Raw genomic sequence first — 23,606 nt, forward strand, 5'->3', positions numbered from 1 at the left:
AATTCTCTACCCACGACATTCCACCCTAGCAACTGGAAGGTTCCAAATGACTGCACCACTCTGAACATCCACTGGCACCTCCGACAGACCAGACATGTGTACGGGTTTAATCACAGGTTGCCATAGGACCTCAGGCTGAATGTATGTGATTACAAGCCCATTTCATCTTTTGTTGGTAGGATATGTATACTATATGTAACAAGCACAATGTGAAAGGAGTAACCACATTTCTGTTCTGCTGACCTATGCAGCCTCAACACTGCAATCTTGACATTTGTGTTATTGCATATGGGATTTGACAAGTTAAGTATAATGTTTTTTTTAATAAAGTCTTTCTACATTTCAAAACTGACAACTCATGTGACAACTCAAATGTTCAGTGTCTTTTTCCATGCAAAAGGTTTTATTTTGTTGTGGGTATAATATGTTAACTGAGAACATTTGAAATCTTAATATGTATATTAAAATGAGGAATATTGGTGTTTTTCATATACCTGTGAATCCTTCCCCCACAAGAATGTATCACATTTACATTAAAGTAAACTGCCTTCCTATAACTGAATAGGACTTGATTGTTGGAGGAATGATATTGGGAGGATTCTGCGGTGGCAGTGCTGTGTGGAGACCATGTAGTGAGAGAATTGGGCAAGGAATGATGCTGGGGGATCGAGGAAACATTGACACTTTCGAAGACAAAGGGCTGCAAGGCCAACCCAGATTTGCACTACACTACGGACGATCTCTCCTAACCACCCCTCCTTCTCTCTCCATCATAGCGTGTTGTGTGCGCTTGAAATCTGTTGCAAAGAATACGCAGAACATGCTACCCACCGGCATTCCATTGAGTCCTGCGCTAAATCCTGCAGACGCAACTAACTTCAGAGCTAATCTCCCCGAAAAATTGCATACTTCAAATGTAATTCTCTAAAAACAGCTTTGTGTGATCCATTTGAAGAAATGGATGGACGGTTTTAGCTATATATGACTTTCCCTTTTATTAAGCTCCTTTAAATGACATTTTCAATTACAGCATATATGTCATATACTTCATATCCTAATTGCATAAGCAAGCCTGGGGGAATCAACTGACACCGTTAACAATGTATGGGACAACTGGATCATTTACAGTGTGCAAATCTAGACTCACTTCACCTCTTTCTGACAATGTGTCTGAGAGGATGGTGTTAATTACTTCATCTAATAATATTTCCTTCTCTATTAGTGCAGTAGCTGAGTGAGAGTCCTGTGCGCTCCTTGGCATGCATGGGTAAGAACAGAGTAGAGTACTGTTTCATTGGTTTAGTATGTAGTGTGTTTAGTATGTGTGACCCCAGCAAGAATATAAGACATAAGTTGAAATTAAGTTTTATGGTCCAATTAAAGCAGGACAAATGTAACTTGGAAGCGTGATTTGACCATAATATAAATGTAAGCCCTTAGGAAAGAGCTAACTTTTTCATTTTAATTGGAATAAAAACTGCAGACGCATACGACTTTCCTCAAATATCCCACTCAATAGAATTTGGCAGTCAAGTTAACCAACTCCTTGTGAGGTGTGTGATCATAGTCCAGCTTCCGCATTAAACCATAGTGAAAGGTTTGAGAAAACTTTTCAAAAGGAGACAAAATAGTGGACAGGAGCTCTATGATATTGGTTTAGAGGCAGAGATGTGTAGTGACAAATGACATTTACTGCGTAACATACACTACAATTACTGTTTTGGAAGAATTGTACTTCTAGCTGTAGTTTTAAGTCAGAATGCTTCTAGAAATAGAATAGTCACATCATGTGTCAATCAAATAGAGGCACATGAATTGCTGATTGACTTCTTGATTTCCTGATACTGCAATGGAAACAATGTGGTTTTCAACACACTGCAGATATTTCACAAGATAAGGAAGCAAAGAGACATGACATAGCACTGATAGACACCCATAGTTCAGTACCCATGGTGCTAAAATGAAACCTTCAATAACCCTGACATAGTCAACTGTCAGTATTGCAGTACATGAGATATTTGGTTCAGTCAACAATTTGGACTGGCAGAACCAACTGAATCACATAATGGAAGATTAGCTTTTTATGTAGTTTATATAGGCTAGTTCTTAAATCCAAACTTGGTTGCAAAGGAAGGATTTTCAACCCCCGTCTGAATTATAAAGCTGAAAGGTAGCTCACATGAGCACATTCTCAAATGTGCCTAATGAAATACTGAGACATGCCATTAATTCAATTGGGAGTAGCCAGCTCGCGCACATTTTTTGGCATCAATGTCTGATTCTTGTTTGGTCTCACCGTTGCTCAGTAGGGCTGTGTGGTGATGAAACTGATGGCATTAATGTCTGATTCTTGTTTGGTCTCACCATTGCCCAGTAGGGCTGTGTGGTGATGAAACGGACAGAACACAGAGTTGTTCTTTGGCATTAATGTCTGATTCTTGTTTGGTCTCACCGTTGCTCAGTAGGGCTGTGTGGTGATGAAACTGACAGAACACAGAGCTGTGCTCATGTAAGCTCCTCTCGTGCATGTGGCTCCCTGTTGGACACCAGTGTCACCACTGTGATAAAAAGTGTCTTGCAGGTGGCCAATGTGTTTAAAAAAACAGCATTTCCTTAACTCTTGCACTGAAAGGATTGTGTATTTGATAGAATTGCGTGTGCATGTGTTTGTCTGATTGTGTATTTGATAGGATTGCGTGTGCATGTGTTTGTCTGATTGTGTATTTGATAGGATTGCGTGCATGTGTGTGTCTGATTGTGTATGTTTACTGGTTCACTTGGTCATAGTGATTGCGGTGTGAAATACTGGACTGAGCATTTGCATTTGGATTGAACATTAGATTGTGAGATGCAGACCTTTGTCTTATCCAGGCAACATATTTTTGAGAAAAATAACTTAAAGGATGTTTATTTATGAAAATGCTCTGAGGAATAGAAATGCTGTTTATATTTTTCTTGTGAGAAGAAGCTGGGCTATGTGTACTTTGAAAAAGTGCCATTATGTGCAGAAGTCCACAAACACACATGGGCAGTTAAGATATTTCCTGCCAGCCTTCCCCACTGAAATTAATTCCACTTGAAAACATGGCCATTTTAAAACATTATTTACTATGCAAATTCTCTTCAGTGATGTATGATGATGGCGAAGTGATGATATAATGTTTACAATAAATGTAGTCTGTGGCTTTTAAGTGTTTGAAAATATCATTTTAATGAGAATGCTGGGATGTGTTATTGCAGTTGATATTAAAGAAGCTCTATGTTAAACTGAGAGTGTGATTTGGGGGGCTGGTCAGTGTCTGCAGCAAAAAGAATTCATGCAAAACCTACTGGTAAGGCCTGCATCTGTAGATTAATTTCCCTCCGTGTGCTACGGGGATAACACAGTAATATGTGTTTAAAAATAGTATCAATACAATGGAGGACAATAAAGAAGCACAGATGAATGTATAAACAAAAGTTCTGAATGCTATCAGCCTGACATGACCTCTACTGCTACATCTCCCCCTGTCAGAACTTTCACATAGATACTCACACACACTCATGGTCCTTTCACATAGATACTCACACTCACTCATGATTCTTTCACACACACACTCACACTCACTCACGATCCTTTCACATAGATACTCACACACACTCATGGTCCTTTCACATAGATACTCACACTCATTCATGATTCTTTCACATAGATACTCACACACACTCACGGTGCAGTGATCCTTTCACACAGATACTCACACACATACTCACTCACGATCCTTTCACATAGATACTCACACTCACTCACTCACTCACAATCCTTTCACATAGATACTCACACTCACACACTCACTCACAATCCTTTCACATAGATACTCTCACACACTCATGGTCCTTTCACATAGATACTCACACACACACACTCACACACACTCGTGATCCTTTCACATAGATACTCACACTCACACACTCACTCACAATCCTTTCACATAGATACTCACACTCACTCATGATCCTTTCACATAGATACTCACACTCACTCATGATCCTTTCACATAGATACTCTCACACACTCATGATCCTTTCACATAGATACTCACACACACACACTCACACACACTCGTGATCCTTTCACATAGATACTCACACTCACACACTCACTCACAATCCTTTCACATAGATACTCACACTCACTCATGATCCTTTCACATAGATACTCACACTCACTCATGATCCTTTCACATAGATACTCACACACACACACTCTCACACACTCATGATCCTTTCACATAGATACTCACACACACTCATGATCCTTTCACACAGATACTCACACTCACACACACTCATGATCATTTCACATAGATACTCACACTCACTCACTCATGATCCTTTCACATAGATACTCACACTCACTCATGATCCTTTCACATAGATACTCACACTCACACACTCACTCACTCACGATCCTTTCACATAGATACTCACACTCACTCACTCCACTCACAATCCTTTCACATAGATACTCACACTCACACACTCACTCACAATCCTTTCACATAGATAGTCTCACACACTCATGATCCTTTCACATAGATACTCACACACACTCACTCACGGTCCTTTCACATAGATACTCACACTCACTCATGATCCTTTCACACAGATACTCACACTCACTCACTCACTCACAATCCTTTCACATAGATACTCACACTCACACACTCACTCACAATCCTTTCACATAGATAGTCTCACACACTCATGATCCTTTCACATAGATACTCACACACACTCACTCATGATTCTTTCACATAGATACTCACACTCACTCGTGATCCTTTCACATAGATACTCACACTCACTCACTCATGATCCTTTCACACAGATACTCACACACACTCATGATCCTTTCACACAGATACTCACACACACACACACACACACACACACACACACACACACACACGGTCCTTTCACATAGATACTCACACTCACTCACGGTGCAGTGATCCTTTCACATAGATACTCACACTCACTCACTCACTCACTCATGATCCTTTCACATAGATACTCACACTCACTCATGGTCCTTTCACATAGATACTCACACACACTCACTCACGATCCTTTCACACAGATACTCACACTCACTCACTCACTCATGATCATTTCACATAGATACTCACACTCACTCACGGTGCAGTGATCCTTTTGTATTTCATGCAGACACACCTCTGAACCAACTGTACACATTCTTTCTACCCCCTCAGACAGAGAGAGGTTACTGACTTTGATTCGCCTAAGTGGTTGCCTGTGTTCGGTGGTTTACAAGTTTGCACCAAAACTGTTCCTTATTCATTTTTGTAAGGAGTGAGCGAGAGGTGAGTGCCACTGAATTATTGAGTGGGTGGGAGAGGAACAGAGGTCTGCCACGAAGAGGAGCCTTCTGAAACTGGTGAGGAAAGTCATGAACAGTGTGTCTATGGTGCATTGTCGTGGCAACCGGATAACACATTCTATCATGATACAGATAGTCCTATTTTGCTCAACCGTGCAAGTGGGATATATATATATTGAGCAGATATAAGGCAGCCAAAGCAATTTTGGATGGAGGCAAGCAAGGCGGAGAGCGTGGAAACATAGGATTCTGGCAAACAGCAATTACTCCATTGAACACAAACAGGAGGCATTGCACCGCCCCATGTCCAACCATTCCTCATTTGTTATTCAACATTACTGAAGGAAACATTTGGATGTTCTATTTCTGATGGATGGAGAGAGAAAAACTGAGAGAGGAAAAAAAAAACCAACACTGAGAAAAACATCCTAAAACAGCTGAGGGAAATTATGGTGGAGCATCATTAAAGCAAGAGCAGTGATTACAAAATTAGATCCTTTAGTCTTTAATGGGGCGACAGGGATTTATTTCATTCCCTCCCCCTTCACACTAACCAGACTTTACGGAGGAATTCACCCCTGTGGGTGGCGAGAGGATTGGAATGCCTAAAATGGCAACCGTCTCAGCCATCCACAAGTCTGAACCACTCTTGCTGATGAGGTTTGGTGGTATGTTAATTGAACCCCTCCGTTAAGGCTGACAGAATTCATCACAGATGTAATAGCTTCTAGCATATCATCTTCAGTGTGACGAATGATGAGAGAGGCTATTTAAGCATGAACAGCACTGACTAATGATTGGAGACTACTATATACTCAGAAACTTGACTAAACTGTATGTCCATACTGTTGATTTTTAGATATATAGCGTAAAGTATGACACAAAAGTTATACAAATGTTCTTGTATATTTCATATCTCTTTTAAAATGGTACATAAACCAACTGTGTACCGAAGTGTCGGACAGCTGACGCTGCCTCTCTGGAACTCTTGTTCATATGGTATAATAGTCCTCCTGTCTCAGATGTGTGAATATCAGCCAGGTACTGTGACCTTGAACACTGAGATGTGTGAATATCAGCCAGGTACTGTGACCCTGAACACTGAGGTGCTAGTATGTGACCCTGAACACTGAAATGTGTGAATATCAGCCAGGTACTGTGACCTTGAACACTGAGATGTGTGAATATCAGCCAGGTACTGTGACCTTGAACACTGAGATGTGTGAATATCAGCCAGGTACTGTGACCCTGAACACTGAGATGTGTGAATATCAGCCAGGTACTGTGACCTTGAACACTGAGATGTGTGAATATCAGCCAGGTACTGTGACCCTGAACACTGAGATGTGTGAATATCAGCCAGGTACTGTGACCTGAACACTGAGATGCTAGTGTGTGACCCTGAACACTGAGATGCTAGTGTGTAACCTGAACACTGAGATGCTAGTATGACACCGAAAGACCAAAGAAGTCCAAAGAAATTCACTGTAGCTGAGAATGGCAAATGTGTAAATCAAGCGTGGTGTTGGTTCAGGCAGGCTACAGTGGTCTGCCTGCTGCCTGCTGACGCTCGGCTGATCCACTCACACCAACCACCCACAGCCACTCTCTGAATCAATTTCTCTGAATCCATTTAAGCCCGTTTCTGGTCATTCCAATGAGCCTGCTGAATTTGCCAATGAAATACCCACCACCACCCCAGCTCCCTTTATTGTACTGCATTTATTAATGGTCATGTATTTGACTTTGCCCTATCAGTGTGTGCACTTTTTTTGTTGTTTGTATTATTGTTATATTGTTTTATTATTTGTAATTCAATTCAATTCAATTTTATTTATATGGCGCGCAAACAATTAAATAGTCTCAAGGTGCTTTACAGAGCCCAGGGCCTGAATCCCCCTGAAGCAAGTACAAAAGCGACAGGGGCAAGGGCAAAAATCCCCCTTAACAGGAGGAAGAAACCCTGGGTAGGACCTCGGCTCATAAGCGTGGTGTATTTAAAGTGAATTAAAATGAATTCTATAAATAACCTGCTCAATAAACATTGTTTTAAGCACGGAAGCATATTTTTTTCTGCTACATCAGTAAGTGCCCCAGGCCCCTGGTTCCGTAGAACCGTCTTTAATTCTACTGGTGTGGTGATTTAAGAATATTAGCAAGGTGAGGTTAGGTTTCAGCCCTGCTCTTTTAAATAAGATGCCAACGATTGGCTCACAACAACATGCTTTGCACAGATGTCTGCCGGAAAACATGAATAAGATAGGGCTTCATTCTTAAGTCCTTCATAAAGAATGTTCTGGTGTGCTGATCAAATGTGTTCAGTGTAAATCTTGTATTTTCAAAGATTAATCTCTGATTCTGTCTCTCTGATAGTTTCTGACAGAGATAAGTGACAAATCTGGTTCAGAGAGCCTTGAAATCAAAGAAAACTTTAATGCTTAAATTACCATGACCTAAATTGCAGTTTGTATGGACATAATGTGAGAGATAAGTGAAGAATTACCCAAAAGGTATAACATTTAATGATTTGCTGCAGTCAGAGTATGAACAATGATTAATGTAGTAGCGCTGTCATAATCATATTATTATTATAGATCTTTTTGAGCAACTATGCTGTGAATGAAGTTTGTATGTCTATGCACTACACACTGTGCATTTTGTACTTAATATATGTTTTGCCACATATACAGCCTGAATCTGTTATTTGTGTTTGGGCATGATAAAATCTTTTCATTTTCTCTGCTCTGGATAGCATTAAAAATACAAAACTCTTTTATTTCCGGCACGCGCCAGGTCTTTGTTTGTTTGCCATGCTGTTTGTCTCATTCAGAGACCTACTTCTTTTAACATCTTCCTTTGTTCTCTTTGTGTCTTCGTAATCTTAGAGAATAATGCCCTCGGAAAACAAATTATGTACCGCACCACAACTCTGTGAAAAACAGGCAGAAGATTAATGAGGAAATCTTTTGTGTGTGTTTCAGTTTTGGTCAAATAAGGTGGAGATTATATTGACCAGTGGTAGTAGCAGTAAAAGCGGTAGACCTTCTATCGATTGCTTTGGCCTGTAGCAGAATGGTGGACACTGCTAGTGTTGCACTAGTGAGACCAGAGGATTGATTTGTCAGTTTGTCAGTGATCGAAGTCAGTTTAATGTCTCCTAGAAACATTTCAGGCATTCTAATCAATTGAAGCAAGTAAGATTATTTATAGGAGCAGGACATTACTTTCTGTTGTGCAGAAATGAGTACTTCACATCAGTGAGCAATGAGGTCTTTGTTTAAACTAATAGAATTATTATGGTCTGGGCATTATTGTGCTTGCCGCTGCCAGATCATTATTTTCAGTCCCTGCCTTATCAAAGAAAAAGTTTAGTTGACATTTTAGTTGACTGTCAGTGATAAAGTTGTAGTTGTATATATGTATATACACACACACACACACACACACACACACCACAAACACACACACACACACACACACACACACACCACATGTTTTTATTGAAAGAGGATTTAAGTAAGGAACACATTCTATCAGTAGGCTATGTGTGCTCCCTACCAAACAAACCCATGCTCTCCATTGTTGCTTTTGTCATACTGTAGGAATTTTCGTTGCCAGAATTTCTGACATTTCAGTCGTACACTGCAGTAACTATTAATGTTCTTTGTGCTAGTTGTTAATGGAACTGACACCATTACCAGCTCTCTCCGTGTCATCTGCATAGCCCTATACCTGAACAATCTGCTGTCCTCTAACCAGTGATCACAGTCTATTAATGAATGCTGCAGGTTACCCAGACTGAGGGTTGTGTACAGCACCATATTTAAAAAAACAAACAAACAAACAAAGCTTATGGAGATCAAACCAATGGTGGCTGCAGGATAAGTAGCATAAGTGTTATGCGCCTAGGGTGTTATTATGGTGTGGAGAGTGCAGAGAGAAAGGATAAACAACCCACTAATGAATTGACACACACAGGTCACCATGCACACAAATAGAATTTATAGAATAGAAATAGATTGAATAAATCATTTTGTCAATGTCAGTCAGTGTTAACAGTGCTCTCTCTCGCGTGGTGCTAGTGGCCTCCCTACTGCTTGTGGGCCTACCCTACCAAGAGGGGGGAAAGGGTTTTAATTCACTTCTCATGCTCTCCATTTCACAGTGACACGTTGACATGGCGTGATATTGCTAATGATAATAGCAATTCCATGTACCTGGTTGTATTGATCTGGTTCAGTGTGAGGTGAGATCTCTCATGCACGGTGGCTTAGGGCACCACAACACCTACAACTGCCTGAGTGTCAAACCATTCGAGCTAATGAGCACATGGGGTTTATTATGACCACAGTTTTTCAATTGCCATTCAAAATAAAAAACATATATATTTTCTTAATTATTTGCATTAATGTAATGTAGTGTAATGTAATGTAATGTAATGTAATGTAATGTAGGCTAGTCTTTTGTAAATACCGGACTTTTATCAATTAACATACACTAGTTTATAACAGTAGACTTCATATTTTGAGCTCCAGCAACGGTACTCTGAAACTGAAGATTGTGTGATTGGCTTCATCCATAATCCATCACAGTCAGAAAACTTCATCTATACATTTGTTAGACTGCTTGAATCTTCAGGCAAAGACGCCAAAAGCCAGACCAGCTAAGCGCTTGCACCTCCTTTTCATCCTCTGATTACAGGCTTTTGTCACAAGAGTACCCTACACTTCCCTTAATCGGTGGCACCACCTTAGCTAAGGGCACAGCAGAAGCCTGGACGTTGGTACCCTTAGCTAAGGGCACAGGCTGGGCCAGACTGAGAGGAGGGCACAAGGCTGGTACCATCTTCCAGTCTATGTTCATCTTCTTTCTGTGCTTCAGTCATCATGGACAAATCAAATCAGATGATATACCTGTAGAATATTGGACCACTAAATATAATCTGATCTCTTTTATTATGTAGTTGAATGCCTTTGACAGGGCCATCCATCCAAAATTGGCTGGCCACTGTGAATGAGGCGTCCAGTTAGCTGAGTCCTAGTTTCCCCTTTGCACAATCCCACAGCCCTCTCTGTGCACAATCCCACAGTCCTCTCTGTGCACAATCCCACAGCCCTCTCTGTGCAGAAGTCCACAGCCCTCTCCCTGTACAAGCCTACAGTCCTCTCTGTGCAGAAGCCCACAGTCCTCTCTGTGCAGAAGTCCACAGCCCTCTCTGTGTACAACACCCTCTCCCAGGGCCCTGAGGTTAAAGTCTAGGTAGTGAGGTAGGTAGTGAGGTACCAACTGATACCTCAATCAAAAGTCTGCTGATGTTTCAACCTTCTTTCGCTGTGTGGGCTGCTTTGAGGAAGAAGCTATCAACTTCTGACCAGACAGGCCTCCCAATGACAGGTGTGGTTACTCCAGTTATGAGATGGACGACTGTGGGGACTCCAGTTATAAGATGGACGACTGTGGGGACTCCAGTTATGAGGCGGACGACTGTGGTCACTCCAGTTATGAGTTGGACGACTGTGGTTACTCCAGTTATAAGATGGACGACTGTGGGGACTCCAGTTATAAGATGGACGACTGTGGGGACTTCAGTTATAAGATGGACGACTGTGGGGACTTCAGTTATAAGATGGACGACTGTGGGGACTCCAGTTATGAGGTGGCTGATGGGTTTGGTTATCATGAACAGAGCAAGCAGGTTTTTTATTTTATTTTATACCTTTAATGTATAAACATGCCTGTGCAGTAATTGAATAAACAGCTTTTGTACATCTCTGAACACACAGACAGCCCACCCACTGCTTATATGGGGGGGAGGATAACCAATGATTCCCTTCATAACCAGTGATTCCCTTTATAACCAGTGATTCCCTTCATAACCAGTGATTCCCAGTGCTTCCCTTCATAACCAGTGATTCCCTTCATAACCAGTGATTCCCTTCATAACCAGTGATTCCCAGTGATTCCCTTCATAACCAATGATTCCCTTCATAACCAGTGATTCCCTTCATAACCAGTGATTCCCTTCATAACCAGTGATTCCCAGTGATTCCCTTCATAACCAGTGATTCCCTTCATAACCAGTGATTCCCTTCATAACCAGTGATTCCCAGTGATTCCCTTCATAACCAGTGATTCCCTTCATAACCAATGATTCCCTTCATAACCAGTGATTCCCAATGACTCCCTTCACAGTCACTTCCACCACTCCTCATTCACACCCCAAAGGAGAGACCATGTTTCGCTCTCTGCTGTCTTGTCTATCCACACCACTATGAAACATAATAAGGCCCTTCAATTCTTTTGAAATTGCTGGTGTTCCACATGGCAGTATATGATCATGTCATCAACATAAGTTGTAGGCTATGTTCCCAAGACAGAATTGTGTAATCCTCTGGAATATGGAAGGGGGTAACTCACATTGGCGTTGTGGTGTAGTAAACATGATCTTCTCATGGACTTGTGGATCCAGCTCCACTTGTCAGTATCTCATTTCCAACCATCGAATCCCACCATGTAAACCTCAACACAGTAAATGATACCTTACTTATGGTCACAAATAGGCATGCTGGGTGGAACTCAACCTTTCACAGACAGCTGAAGGCATTTCCCTTTTCACCAGAACTAGGTGAGCTCAAGAGCTGACACCCTAAATACCCCTGTCCACCACGCTGTTAACAGCACCTCCCTAATGGAACCCTATGTATGCTGAGATTACGAGTTTGGCACCCTTGTGCTGGAAAGTTGGAACTGTGTACAAATCAAAACCAACTGGCATACTTATACATTTGCTGACATTTTGTCATACTTAAGAATGGTGCTTTTGTTGTTATCAAGACACAAATAATACGTAAATCAAATGAATTTGAATGATATATTTCTATAGTGCTATAAAGTGATTCCTTTAATATCATAGCAATTCATACCCAGTGGAGAGACAAAATTGCAAATTGAGGTAAGATTTCTGGGTGACTCAGCTGGGTGACACTGTTTCCTTCTCATCATGACTCTGTGCCCTCAGAACTCATTTGAAGATGCTGTTTGAAGGTACAAATCCTATATGGAACCACCATAAGGGTACAGCTGTGGTAGGTTTCAACGTACCTCTCATAGCTTGCAGGTGCATTTGAGACGTGCTGAATCACCAGTTGTCCGCCATAATCAGTACCAGATTTTGTGAAGGCTTGATTTCCAAGGTGCTTGGACGAAGCCTTCCATTAGTCCATCTTCATTTCCCAGAATGCTCACCACAAAACAGTACAAGATGAGGAAGCTGCTTCTGTATTCAAGCCACAATCAACTGATGTCATACTGGAGGAAGACCCTTATTTTTTGTGTCAAGAATAATTTGATAGAAATATGATAATTTGCTTCATGTCTTTATCATGAATTATTGTCTCTTATTATACGGCTCTTCAGAATGTTCCAAAAAGTACCGTTGATTTGAATGGGCCATCCCAACGTTCGCAGGTGAATATTTCTTGATATTCACCGCTGCGAAAAGATATTGAGCGCTGTCATTGGCAACGGGTTTTGTGCTTCTAATTCACATCTTTTATATCATTCCGCAAGTAGTCCGGTCATTTAACATAACAGACTTATTGTAATTTGAAGTCAGCAAGTAATGGGTTGCTACGCAACACCTGAAACTTAAAAGTTATATTTGCTTGAAGAACTATTTATTTCTTAGCGGAAATCACGAAACGGCAACTAAATCATTAAAAAGAGGTATTTTGGAGGAATGTCTTCTATCGTTTTTGGCAAGTAACCATATAATAAGCGGGATAATGTATTGTCCGTCGGTCATTATCCAAAAATAAATCCCTTCAGGACGAAACAACAATACACTATCCCTTACTTGTATTCTAACATTGCATTAGACTCACAGTGATTTTGCCTGAAAAGGTGTAGTGCCCACACAGAAATGATTTTCACCATTTCACCTGTTTGGTTTGTTTGGATAGGCCTCTTTGCCATGTGATTAGGATGCGTGGATAGAGGCATTACTGGCCCAAGCTATATTTTCCTGCAGGGGACACTGCAGTTTTTCCTGTATGTCTTAACTCTTTTCACACTTGAAATAAAAACGAAAGAATTTCATAATTTCATAAATAAACTCTTTATGAAATGTGAATGAAATATTAATATTAAGGAGTAAGAAGAATATCTTCAGAGGAGCATCCACAATCCAGTAACCCTTCAATATTAGTTCTACACTTAAAAGATCAGGAGTGAACAGTTAATATACGTATATATATATATATTTGATATTCAAACATGCTCCATATGGCTAACATACTGGGTTGAGCTCACAAGACAAGTTCTGATCTCTGTTCCAAGTGCAGAGCAGATGTGGCTGTTCTAAAGGAGGTTTACAGAACATCCTGTTCTTCATCTCAGCTTTCAGGAAGAACACCAAAGAAACTAAATGCTGGCTTGCTGTCACACCGAACTGAGCGGTTTCAGAAATGTGTATGGTGTAGGTGGCTGAGAGAGATTGACATCCTATATTTAGAAATGGAACACTTTGTTTTTCTACATGCCTGCTAGTTGCTAAGCTTCTTTCTTTAAAGATGTAGACTCGGAGCGCGGAGATATATCGTGTCAGTGCATAGGATTCTCTACAGTGCCTGACAGTAGAAGATCACAGACTTCCTGCTTATCATTTTTTGCCCTCTGCTCAAGTCTATCAGCTTTAGTGTCTCATTCCCTTCCCTCCTGAGAGGCTTCTGCACTGCCCTTGATGTGGCTCACATGCAGAAGAGAGCCTCATGAGATGAAGCACGAGAGGGATCCTCAGTCTTTTCATTTGTAAACTTTCCAAATAGTTAGTCCTTTTCTTAAAACATTGTAAGTTATCTGTAGCTTTTATAGAGATGTCATTTCAGTCAGATGGGCCTGATTCTCACTGAGTTTGGGTGACTGAGGTTTACGTGTTTACTGCAGACTATAAAAGTAGACTAGAGCTCTTGGCCTATGTTGCATAACTGGAAGAAAGCCTGTACTACATCATCAGTTATGTCCTGAAATGAGTTATAGCAGTAAAAACAAAGTCATTATGGAGCTTTTGAACCTCAAGTGATGAAATCAGAGGAAGAAAGTTCAAACAGTCTGGATTTGTATTTTGATCTTTTGACAACAGTCTGTTGGTGGTTTTAAACAGTCTTTTTATGAATCTGCTGAATGTATCTTTAAAAATCAATGCTTCAAAGAAACAAACAAAACTAAAAAATTGTTACAACATCATGGAGGTGATTACAAATACTTAGCTCTGAATGACAGCTTTGTGAGTCAATGGATGTAACCCTAATCTCTGTCTCCCTCTCTCTCTCTCACACACACACACACATACCCACACATACCCCCCCCACACACACACACACACACACACACACACACACACACACACACACACACACACACACACACACACACACACACACACACACACACACACACACACACACACACACACACACAGAGTGGCTACCAGCAGGTTTTTAGATCAGATCAGATCAAAGGAAAAGACAGGCAACTCATTGAAATTACCACACAGATTCCTGCAGCATTGAGGAAGAGAGGCAAAGGCAGAGAGAAGCTGTATATTTCCACAATGTGAAGCCTTTCACAAATATTAAGCTGGGCTTCTTGCATCACTGATGTCATTTTGAGCAACAGCAGGTGGGTGTCTGCCTCCAATCATGGTGACATTTACTGTCTCACTCGTTTAGAAAGAGATCGCACAACTTGCTATTTGCCTAAGGATGTTTTTTTTCTTTTTCTGCATCTTTTTTTGAAAGGGAGAAAACATAACAGGCTGGTGTAAGCCCAAGCAATCATGCCTCCTCTTGGCCTCCCTATATCAGTGAGATAGGTTTGCAAGCATTTTGAGAGACAGATTTAGAACAATATTGTTGACTAGTAGAAAATTGCATATTCTATCCAAACATTATTGGCGATACAAATCACTGGGTCGAAAACATATTCATTTCATGTTGCATCCAGAGATATTTTAGCTGTTACCAGAGAGGATAGCAACAGACATATTTCAGAGATGTAATTGGTCTAAAGTCTATAAAGGGGACAATATACACATACATTTTATTGAACAGAATCGAAAGCAGGGTCTCTCAAGCAGTTATTTAACTACCACAAGTAACTCTCACCAAATGGTTGCCCTAGGTTTTCTTTGGTTGTTGTTTTGTTCACAAAAACCCCCCATTAATCTTTCCATAAGGTTTTTTTCTTTGGAACCAGGAAGTGTTAAAATGCAAACACTAAAAACTACAAACTTCCGGTCATTTTAATACTGGGAAGAGTGATATATGTAAAGGATATTAGATCATGGACAACATTTGCCACCAATCACAAAAGCCAGCCTATTCACTGGCCATGTGGACAGGTTAAGACAGACAGCTGTGACGGCGAATATTGCCCTGTCGTTCCACTTGCTGTAGGCTTATGTGTCGCCTCGTTCACTTCAATAGATTCCATTCCATTCTGCCAGTCGCTGCCATCAGTCACCATTGCATCGCTTGTCGTGTGTATTGGCCTTTAGTCTGCAGCAAAGGTCTCTTAACAAGATTCCTGTAACCTGACAAAGACATTGATTTAATGTCATATCGGGGACCTAGACTTTTGCTACATATCTTGTTTATTTGTGTCAGTGTCTCTAGCCCATTCTGTTGCCTGGAGATGCCCTGGAGTACAATAACTATAGACTGACGGTGGATAAAAAAAGGTTGCTCTGCTATCAGTTTTGGGATTTAGGTCGTTTTCGAGTCTAGGAATTCGCTGTTCTCCTTCTCAAGTTAGCAATAATCCTTTGATTACATGACACAATTTGACAGTATTTACGTATGGATGTGATATCTTTTTTCTTCTATGTCTTTCTGTGTGGATGCCTAACAGCCTTAAGGCACTGTGTTAACAAAAGGGAAAACTTTTTCCTACTTCAAAGACGTCCTTATGAAACGAGACGTACTGACCTATAGAGACCTCTAAAGACATTCAATGAGAGGCTCTGGGTGTTAGGTCCAATTCTAACCAAGCTACTACGTTGTTAGCCCCACTGAAACTTAACACTCTAACACTGCTAGAATGCCGTTAGGATCAGTCATTGAAACTTAACACTCTTACCCTGCTAGAATGCCGTTAGGATCAGTCAGGTGCAAATTCCATGCCACAAAGAAATAAAGCAAGGATACAATTCTAAAATTGGTGAATTTGCTCAATAACAATGGCACATGGAGCAGTGATGTTATAATGTTATCCGGTACCAATTAGGACAATGTTATGTGATTTGGCATTTGGAATATTTATATTTATCTATGTCAAAAAGTAATGCCATGCATGACATATATGAATTGCCCATATTGTTCCAAGGTACTTTGTTAGCCATGTCTAAGCCACTACCGAGACCATGTTTGGGCTCTCTCTCTTTCTTTAACACAAACATCATATTATATTTGAACTCATGTCACTTTGTACACACTCCTTGACATATTGGACAACCAGGTTTGCTTTTCTATTTCCCTCTTTGAAATAAAAGGCCTACTGAAAGTCAACGGTCATGGTTATCTCAACCACAGAGGCCTCAGAAGAATGAAACAATAAATGGGGTTGAGACTTCTACTTAAATGAAAAAACATGAAGTTCGCCTACGTCCTGGAAAGTCTCAGTGTGGCAAACAGTATTTGTCGTTGACATTTCCCACCCATTGATTCCCATCAATTTTGCAACCTTTCCAAGTGCAGTGTTCTGACCTACATGGGGTCCAGAGGGAGGCAAAACAGCACACAGAACGCAAGACGGAGGCCTCCCATCGATCACATCTGGCCCTAAAAATAAAGAGGGCGGCCTGAAGATGACAGCTTTGGAGAACAAAAATCACTAGCGCTAATCAATTTTGACCCACAGTTCTCTGCTCCGGTCAATATAGCACACTTTCTCTTTCATGATCTAATGATGTTTGTGATGAGTCTATTTTTCTAATGCCCTCAGGGGTAGGGGAGGGGTTCATTTAAAAACTCAGAATTTTTGAAGTCACTGTACAGTTATTCTTCTGAATCATTTATTAAACTCATTTTAATGAATTTAGTGGCAGGATTCCAATGCTTTGAACATGGTCAGCAAATAAAATGTTCGATTGATGTGTTCTATTTACCAAGATCGATGAAAAATTGTGACTGCCGACAAATTATTTTATATACCAAATGGCCCACCTCAAACATTGTGCTCTCTGATGTAACTGCACTGTTCGCATTTGCATAATCAAATCCAGCAACTCAAGCAGAAAGCATCTTCTCCCAGAAGCCACAAATAGCTCTGAAATGCACTACCCTAAAGGCATTGACAAACAGTTTGACAATCAAATCAAAAACTGAAAAGCACTTAGCAGCATTCTGTGCAAAGGTGAATGGTCTGCACCTGTTGGTTAGCAAGAAAATGACAGCTTAAGCATCTCTAATATCAGTGATGCTGCATGAAGTCTGAATCTGTCTGTGGTCCAGAATGAACTCCAAAATGTTCTGTGGAGTTTCAACTATTATACATTTCATTATCATTGCACCAAAGTCACCAAAATACTCATTTCTGATTGGCTGGTGGGTGTCTTTGGACAACATATGTTTTACATAAATGCTTTTCATCCACCTGGCTCTTGGTGCAGCAACATAAAGGGGTGCCAACACCAAAGTATACTTAACTCTTTTTTATATAATGTTCTGTTTGTCTGTTTGTCCGACCCTTTTTGTTATATTTTAGTGTTGTCTTGTCTTGCTTGTCCTAAAATGTCAAAGCGACTTTGGGTATATAGAAAAGCGCTATACAAAATTGAAGTATTATTATTATTATTATTATTATAACTAAATGTGGAAGAGTGACTGCACAGTGTTTAGGCCTCTTCTAAGTATACTTAAAGTAACACTATGTAACAATTCTACCTTAAAATAACAGCTTGAAAAAATGACTTACTACAATTACTTTTAATATGGGAATATGGTCTGTAGGGAAATGACTGCGGTCTGTAGGATTTCTGGAGCCGCTCGGTCCTTTGTGTCTGAGCATGCGCGACTAGGATCGGGTAGCGATTTCGATTCAGAGCTAGCCATCTTTCTGCTGGATTAGTAAGTAGTTGATTTGCTGTCCTGCTTTGTCTTGTCTTGCACTTGCCTGATGTTTGACTGTGTTAGCAAAGTTGTTGACTCGCTAGTTTGTCATGAACGAGGAAAGCAAATTCAACAGGTTTCGCCGCTAGGAGGAGCTCCAAGCCATAAAGTCTTTAGTGCTGCTTTAACTAAAGAAATTTATAAAATAAAGAAATAAAGTAATTGCAAAAAGTAAATCAGTAAGTGAGGGGGGCACTGTGGAGCCAGCAGCAGCCCAGAACATATACGGGCTTGAATGCCCACGGGGACACGGGTTCGAATCCGACCCGCGGTCATTTCCCGATCCCACTGTCCACCTCTTCTCTCCATCTCATGTCCTGTCCAAACCTGCACTGTCCTTTCTGAATAAAGGCAAAAAGCCCAAAAATAAATCTTTAAAAAAATTAAAAAATAAGAAAAAAGTCAGTGGGGGCAAAAGGGTGAGGCAAACAAAACATGTAGTGCAAGAGGTAAATATGTATGCAAGAGAAAAGAAATCTAACAGGGAGAGTGAAGAAACGGCCCCAATTAGTAATCCAAGGGTCCTTTTATAATCCTGAGTACCTGAGTACCAACTCCACATCAACATCAAGGCCAACTTTTTCGCCTCCAATCTCCTTTGTTCGAGTTGCATCGGCAATAATTATTTGTGCTGCTCAAAACTCAATTCATTAGGTCATTCATTTGACACCAGAGGTTTCTCTTGCAGTGATGTTCTACTGGACTCATTGTCTCTACCGGAGTTCCTGTCAGCACCCTGGCAGTTGTAATTCTATTAGAAAAAGATCCACAATATGCTCATATCCGCAACAATTTCATTGCTTTATTTTCAGTGTTTTAACATACTACCATACAGGGTATGACACCATTAGTTCCAGGTGGGCCATGGGGTTTTCTAGAACCCGCCAGGGTATGACACCATTAGTTCCAGGTGGGCCTGGGCTTATGTCTTGGCATGACACTATTATTTAGGGGCCTGGAATGAGTCACCATAAATAATAGAAGAGGCAAACGCCCTGCACAGCAGGAGGAGCCCCCAGAGTGGATACAACTGAAAGTACTGAGGAGGTGAAGTTACGGGACTTGCTCAGGTTTATGTGTCGGTGCATAATAACTAGCAGAATAAACCTTCTTACCTTTATATCAAACACTGTCAGACTTGCAAGCCTTCTTTTGAGATAGATTGTGACTCCAGCACGGAGTACGTACGGAAAACCTTTTAGCTACGTTGTGGAAAAAGGATCCAGACTGACTGAATGTATATGTAATGGGCCATTTAATTCATTGTATATCATGCACAATAATACTGTCATAACAAGATGTGCAGGGTCAACTAGAGGCAGCAGACATTATTGTGTCATCAATAGGCACAAAAAATATAGCATATGACTGAATTCAATATGACTGAAATATAACATGTTTACTTGTAAAACAACCCTTTAGTAGGTTACCAAACAATCCCAAGATTAGACATTGTGGATTCATACAATAATTCACATTGGATGGTGGTGTACTGACAACCATACTTTGTGCAATGCTAAACCAAAAACTAAAAGATGTATATTAACCAAACCTCTAACCTCTCTTAAAAACAATGGGAGACATTTAAGGGAAACCACCTTTCTGTGCCTCATCTTTGGTGTCTGAAAAAAAGAAAGAAAAATCAGCAACAAGGAAATAGAAGAATTTTACTACACCTTCACAGTAGCATTCTGGTGGGAATTGCAAGCAGGTCCGATACGTTCAACAGTAACAAACCTGCTGCTCTGTCGAACCTTTAATATGCCATTTGGATAGAAGAATCCACAGTGAACCCACAGATTTGAATGCACACACTCAGGATACAACCAATGCCAGTGTTGGGGTATGGTGTCTGAATACTATCTGTGGAGCTTCAACAGAACCTCTGGGTCTTGGCTGGTGAATGGACAGTTTTCGCACTTCATCTGACACATTATCATTTATTAAGTGCACTGCTACATAAAACGAAAAGTACCATGCGATTCATAACCTACTGGAACACAAATGCCTTGGTCTAAGATAGACACAATTAGCTAGGTAAAACGCGCTGCTAAATTCCCATTGCAGTGACAGGGGTGCCACGGTACCTAGCTAGCTGGCTGCTTAGACCATTTCCAGTGAGCCTGAAAAGGCCTAAAGGTGTCATAGAATTGAAAACTGAATTTCCCTTGGAATAGTTAAATAAAGAGATGTAGGTACATGAAACATGAAACATGACATACCATGAATCTTAAACACCATTGTCTTCCTTCAAATGCAAATCCTGTATATGCCAGAGAGCTGTACAACGGGCCAATTCCACCAATCCCCCACTTTGTTGTCATATTCCTTACTCCTTCATATTTACATCCACAAAATGTACATACTCCCGTCCACTTTCTAGCCAAGGCGATATGTACCTGTACAGTTACAAAAGTTCTGCAGTTATTATGAACAACGACAACTGAGCAACAACAACGCAAATAGCAGACCATGTGCAGAAATGTACCGCTCCAGGCTGTGAAGGGGATGTAGGCACTTTTCATATTCTTCCCCAAAGAACTGAACTGTTTTACTTTTTCAACATGTTTTACTTGATTTATTTCAACATGTTGCTTTCCGTGTGAGCCATCATGGTGCCTCTCTGTAAACCAGCCAATCACAGAAGAGCTCATCATCATTATTAATGAGCCCGCCCAAAAAGGGGAAAAGGCTTGTTTCATTCTAGAGCCAAATCATACGGTTGTACATGTGCGTGTAAAACTACACCTGCACATTTTTCGCCACGACCAAAGCATACCTTCTATGTATACATCTGAGAACAAATTCAAATACTGAATAAATGCCTTCTATGGCACCTTAAATGCTCTACTGTTCCTGCATTTCCACAGGCAAGCTGAGTATCCAATCTGAGGTTATACTGAAATACAATATTTAGTTGAATAAAATAAATGCAGTTTCTAAGATAACTCGATTCAGTTCTCAAACCTCCACATCCAAATTGCTGTGGAACTGGGGATGACCCATGACCCATCTCAGCATGAATAGCCAGAGATGTGGAGCAGACGTGAAGGCAAAGCAGATGTAACCGTCATCTGAGCGTGCGCAGAAGCTAGTTTCTGGCAGTACTGTCAGACCCAATTCTCTGGTACTGTTTTCTGAAATTGATCTCCCAAGTTGTGTGAATATATACTGCAAACATTAAACCATACATGCAGTTTTGAGTTAAACGAACGACCTCTTCTCCCATCTGATCTCTACTTAGTTATTCAAGTTTAGTTAACTATTTTGAAGTTTATTTATTTGAAAGTGTTACACAAAGTTAAACTAAATGGTACTTTAGAGTGAAATATATATATATATATATATATATATATATATATAATAAAATATGTTTGGAATAAATAGATTTTCGGTAGCATGTTGTTAAGTTGTTAAGTGCACTTAAAGCAAGTATTTAATAAATACAAATGTACTGCAAACATACTACATGCATTTCTAGTACATTTTGAATACACTTAAGAGCACTTCTACCCTAACCCTTACCCTAATCCGGATTTGTAATCCCAAATGTATTCAGAACAGCAAGGGCGCCACCCCTACTCTTTATGATGAGTGTCTTGAAATCATATTCAGCTGCAAAGAGTTGGGACCTTAGTTGCAGTGCCATGCCCATGTCCCAGTACTGAAGAACTAGAGTCCACTGAACCCACTAGCCCTAGCCATAGCAAGTCTCCTGCACAGACCTGCTTACTGAAAAACTTCCAATAACTTCCTTTTATGACAGCTGGATAGAATTGTACTCAGTAATCGTAGCTTGATTGTTCTTTCCTTTGTACATCGCTTTGGATAAAAGTGTCTGCTAAATGACTAAATGTAAATGTAAGGGAAAAAGACTTCAAATCAGCAGGGTATTGTGTAAAATACACATAGTCTCTTATCGTCGTCGGGTCTTCAGTTAAGACGAATTCAGTAAATTACTAGTTGTGAACTTCATAATGGTATGATAACCCAGGATTTTTGACCAACACTAAAAAAAAATGTTGCTCCAAGTATACCAAACAACAGCATCATGTCTGTGAAAGATCTTGCCCAGAGAACACACTCAACTGAATTGCAGTTCATCAAACGATTTAAAGTGGTTGTTACTTATATGTGGCATACACACATGGAAATACAAAACATGAACACTATAGCATAGCCTTTATAACCTTGCCCAACCTTTCTATAAACCATGAGAAGTATGTGTGTGCACACACACAACACACACACACACACACACACACACACACACACACACACACACACACACACACACACACACACACAACACACACACACACACACACACACACAACACACACACACACACACACACACACACACACACACACACACACACACACACACACACACACACACACACACACACACACACACACACAGGTATCTCTTTTGGCAGCATGTCTCACAGCAGGACCCCCGCCACCCTTCACGTGGTGCTCGCACTCGCACATCTCTCTGCACCTTTCATTCTGCTGAATTCTTTATCTGGCGTCTTACACGCCGCTTTCATGTCGCCATGACCTGTCTGTGTCCCGCAGCTTTAGTGTACGTCTCCGTCTCTCGGCCTGGACAGCGCTCGCTCCCGTGTCCCTAGAAACCTGCCCTTGATCAAAACATGCAAATGATCTCTTATGAATTTTCATAGCACAGGCCTCATTATGTGGGAGCCCAGCCAGATGGCACTTGTCTTTGGGGTCCCACGACACCATACCCCTTTGGGTAGGGCTCATACGTGATGCAATCATGTCACCAACAGCATCGCCTCTATCCTGCTGTTTTCCATTACATGCTGATTGCTTCAGCTTGCACCTTGCAATGGGTTGGATCATAATAAGGAGCCAGTTTATCTCTCTGTCTTAAGATATGTAGGTACTGTGTATGTAGATTTACTTGTATCCCTGGTCCTTGACACTGCTGTAAAATTAGCCCCCCTTAACCCCAAACACTCATCCTGCATGTTTGCATTCAACCATGTCATGCATTCAATTCTTCTTCTAAATAATAGGAGAAGG

The sequence above is a fragment of the Clupea harengus genome, chromosome 17, assembly GCF_900700415.2.
Source record: "Clupea harengus chromosome 17, Ch_v2.0.2, whole genome shotgun sequence".
NCBI lineage: Eukaryota > Metazoa > Chordata > Actinopteri > Clupeiformes > Clupeidae > Clupea > Clupea harengus.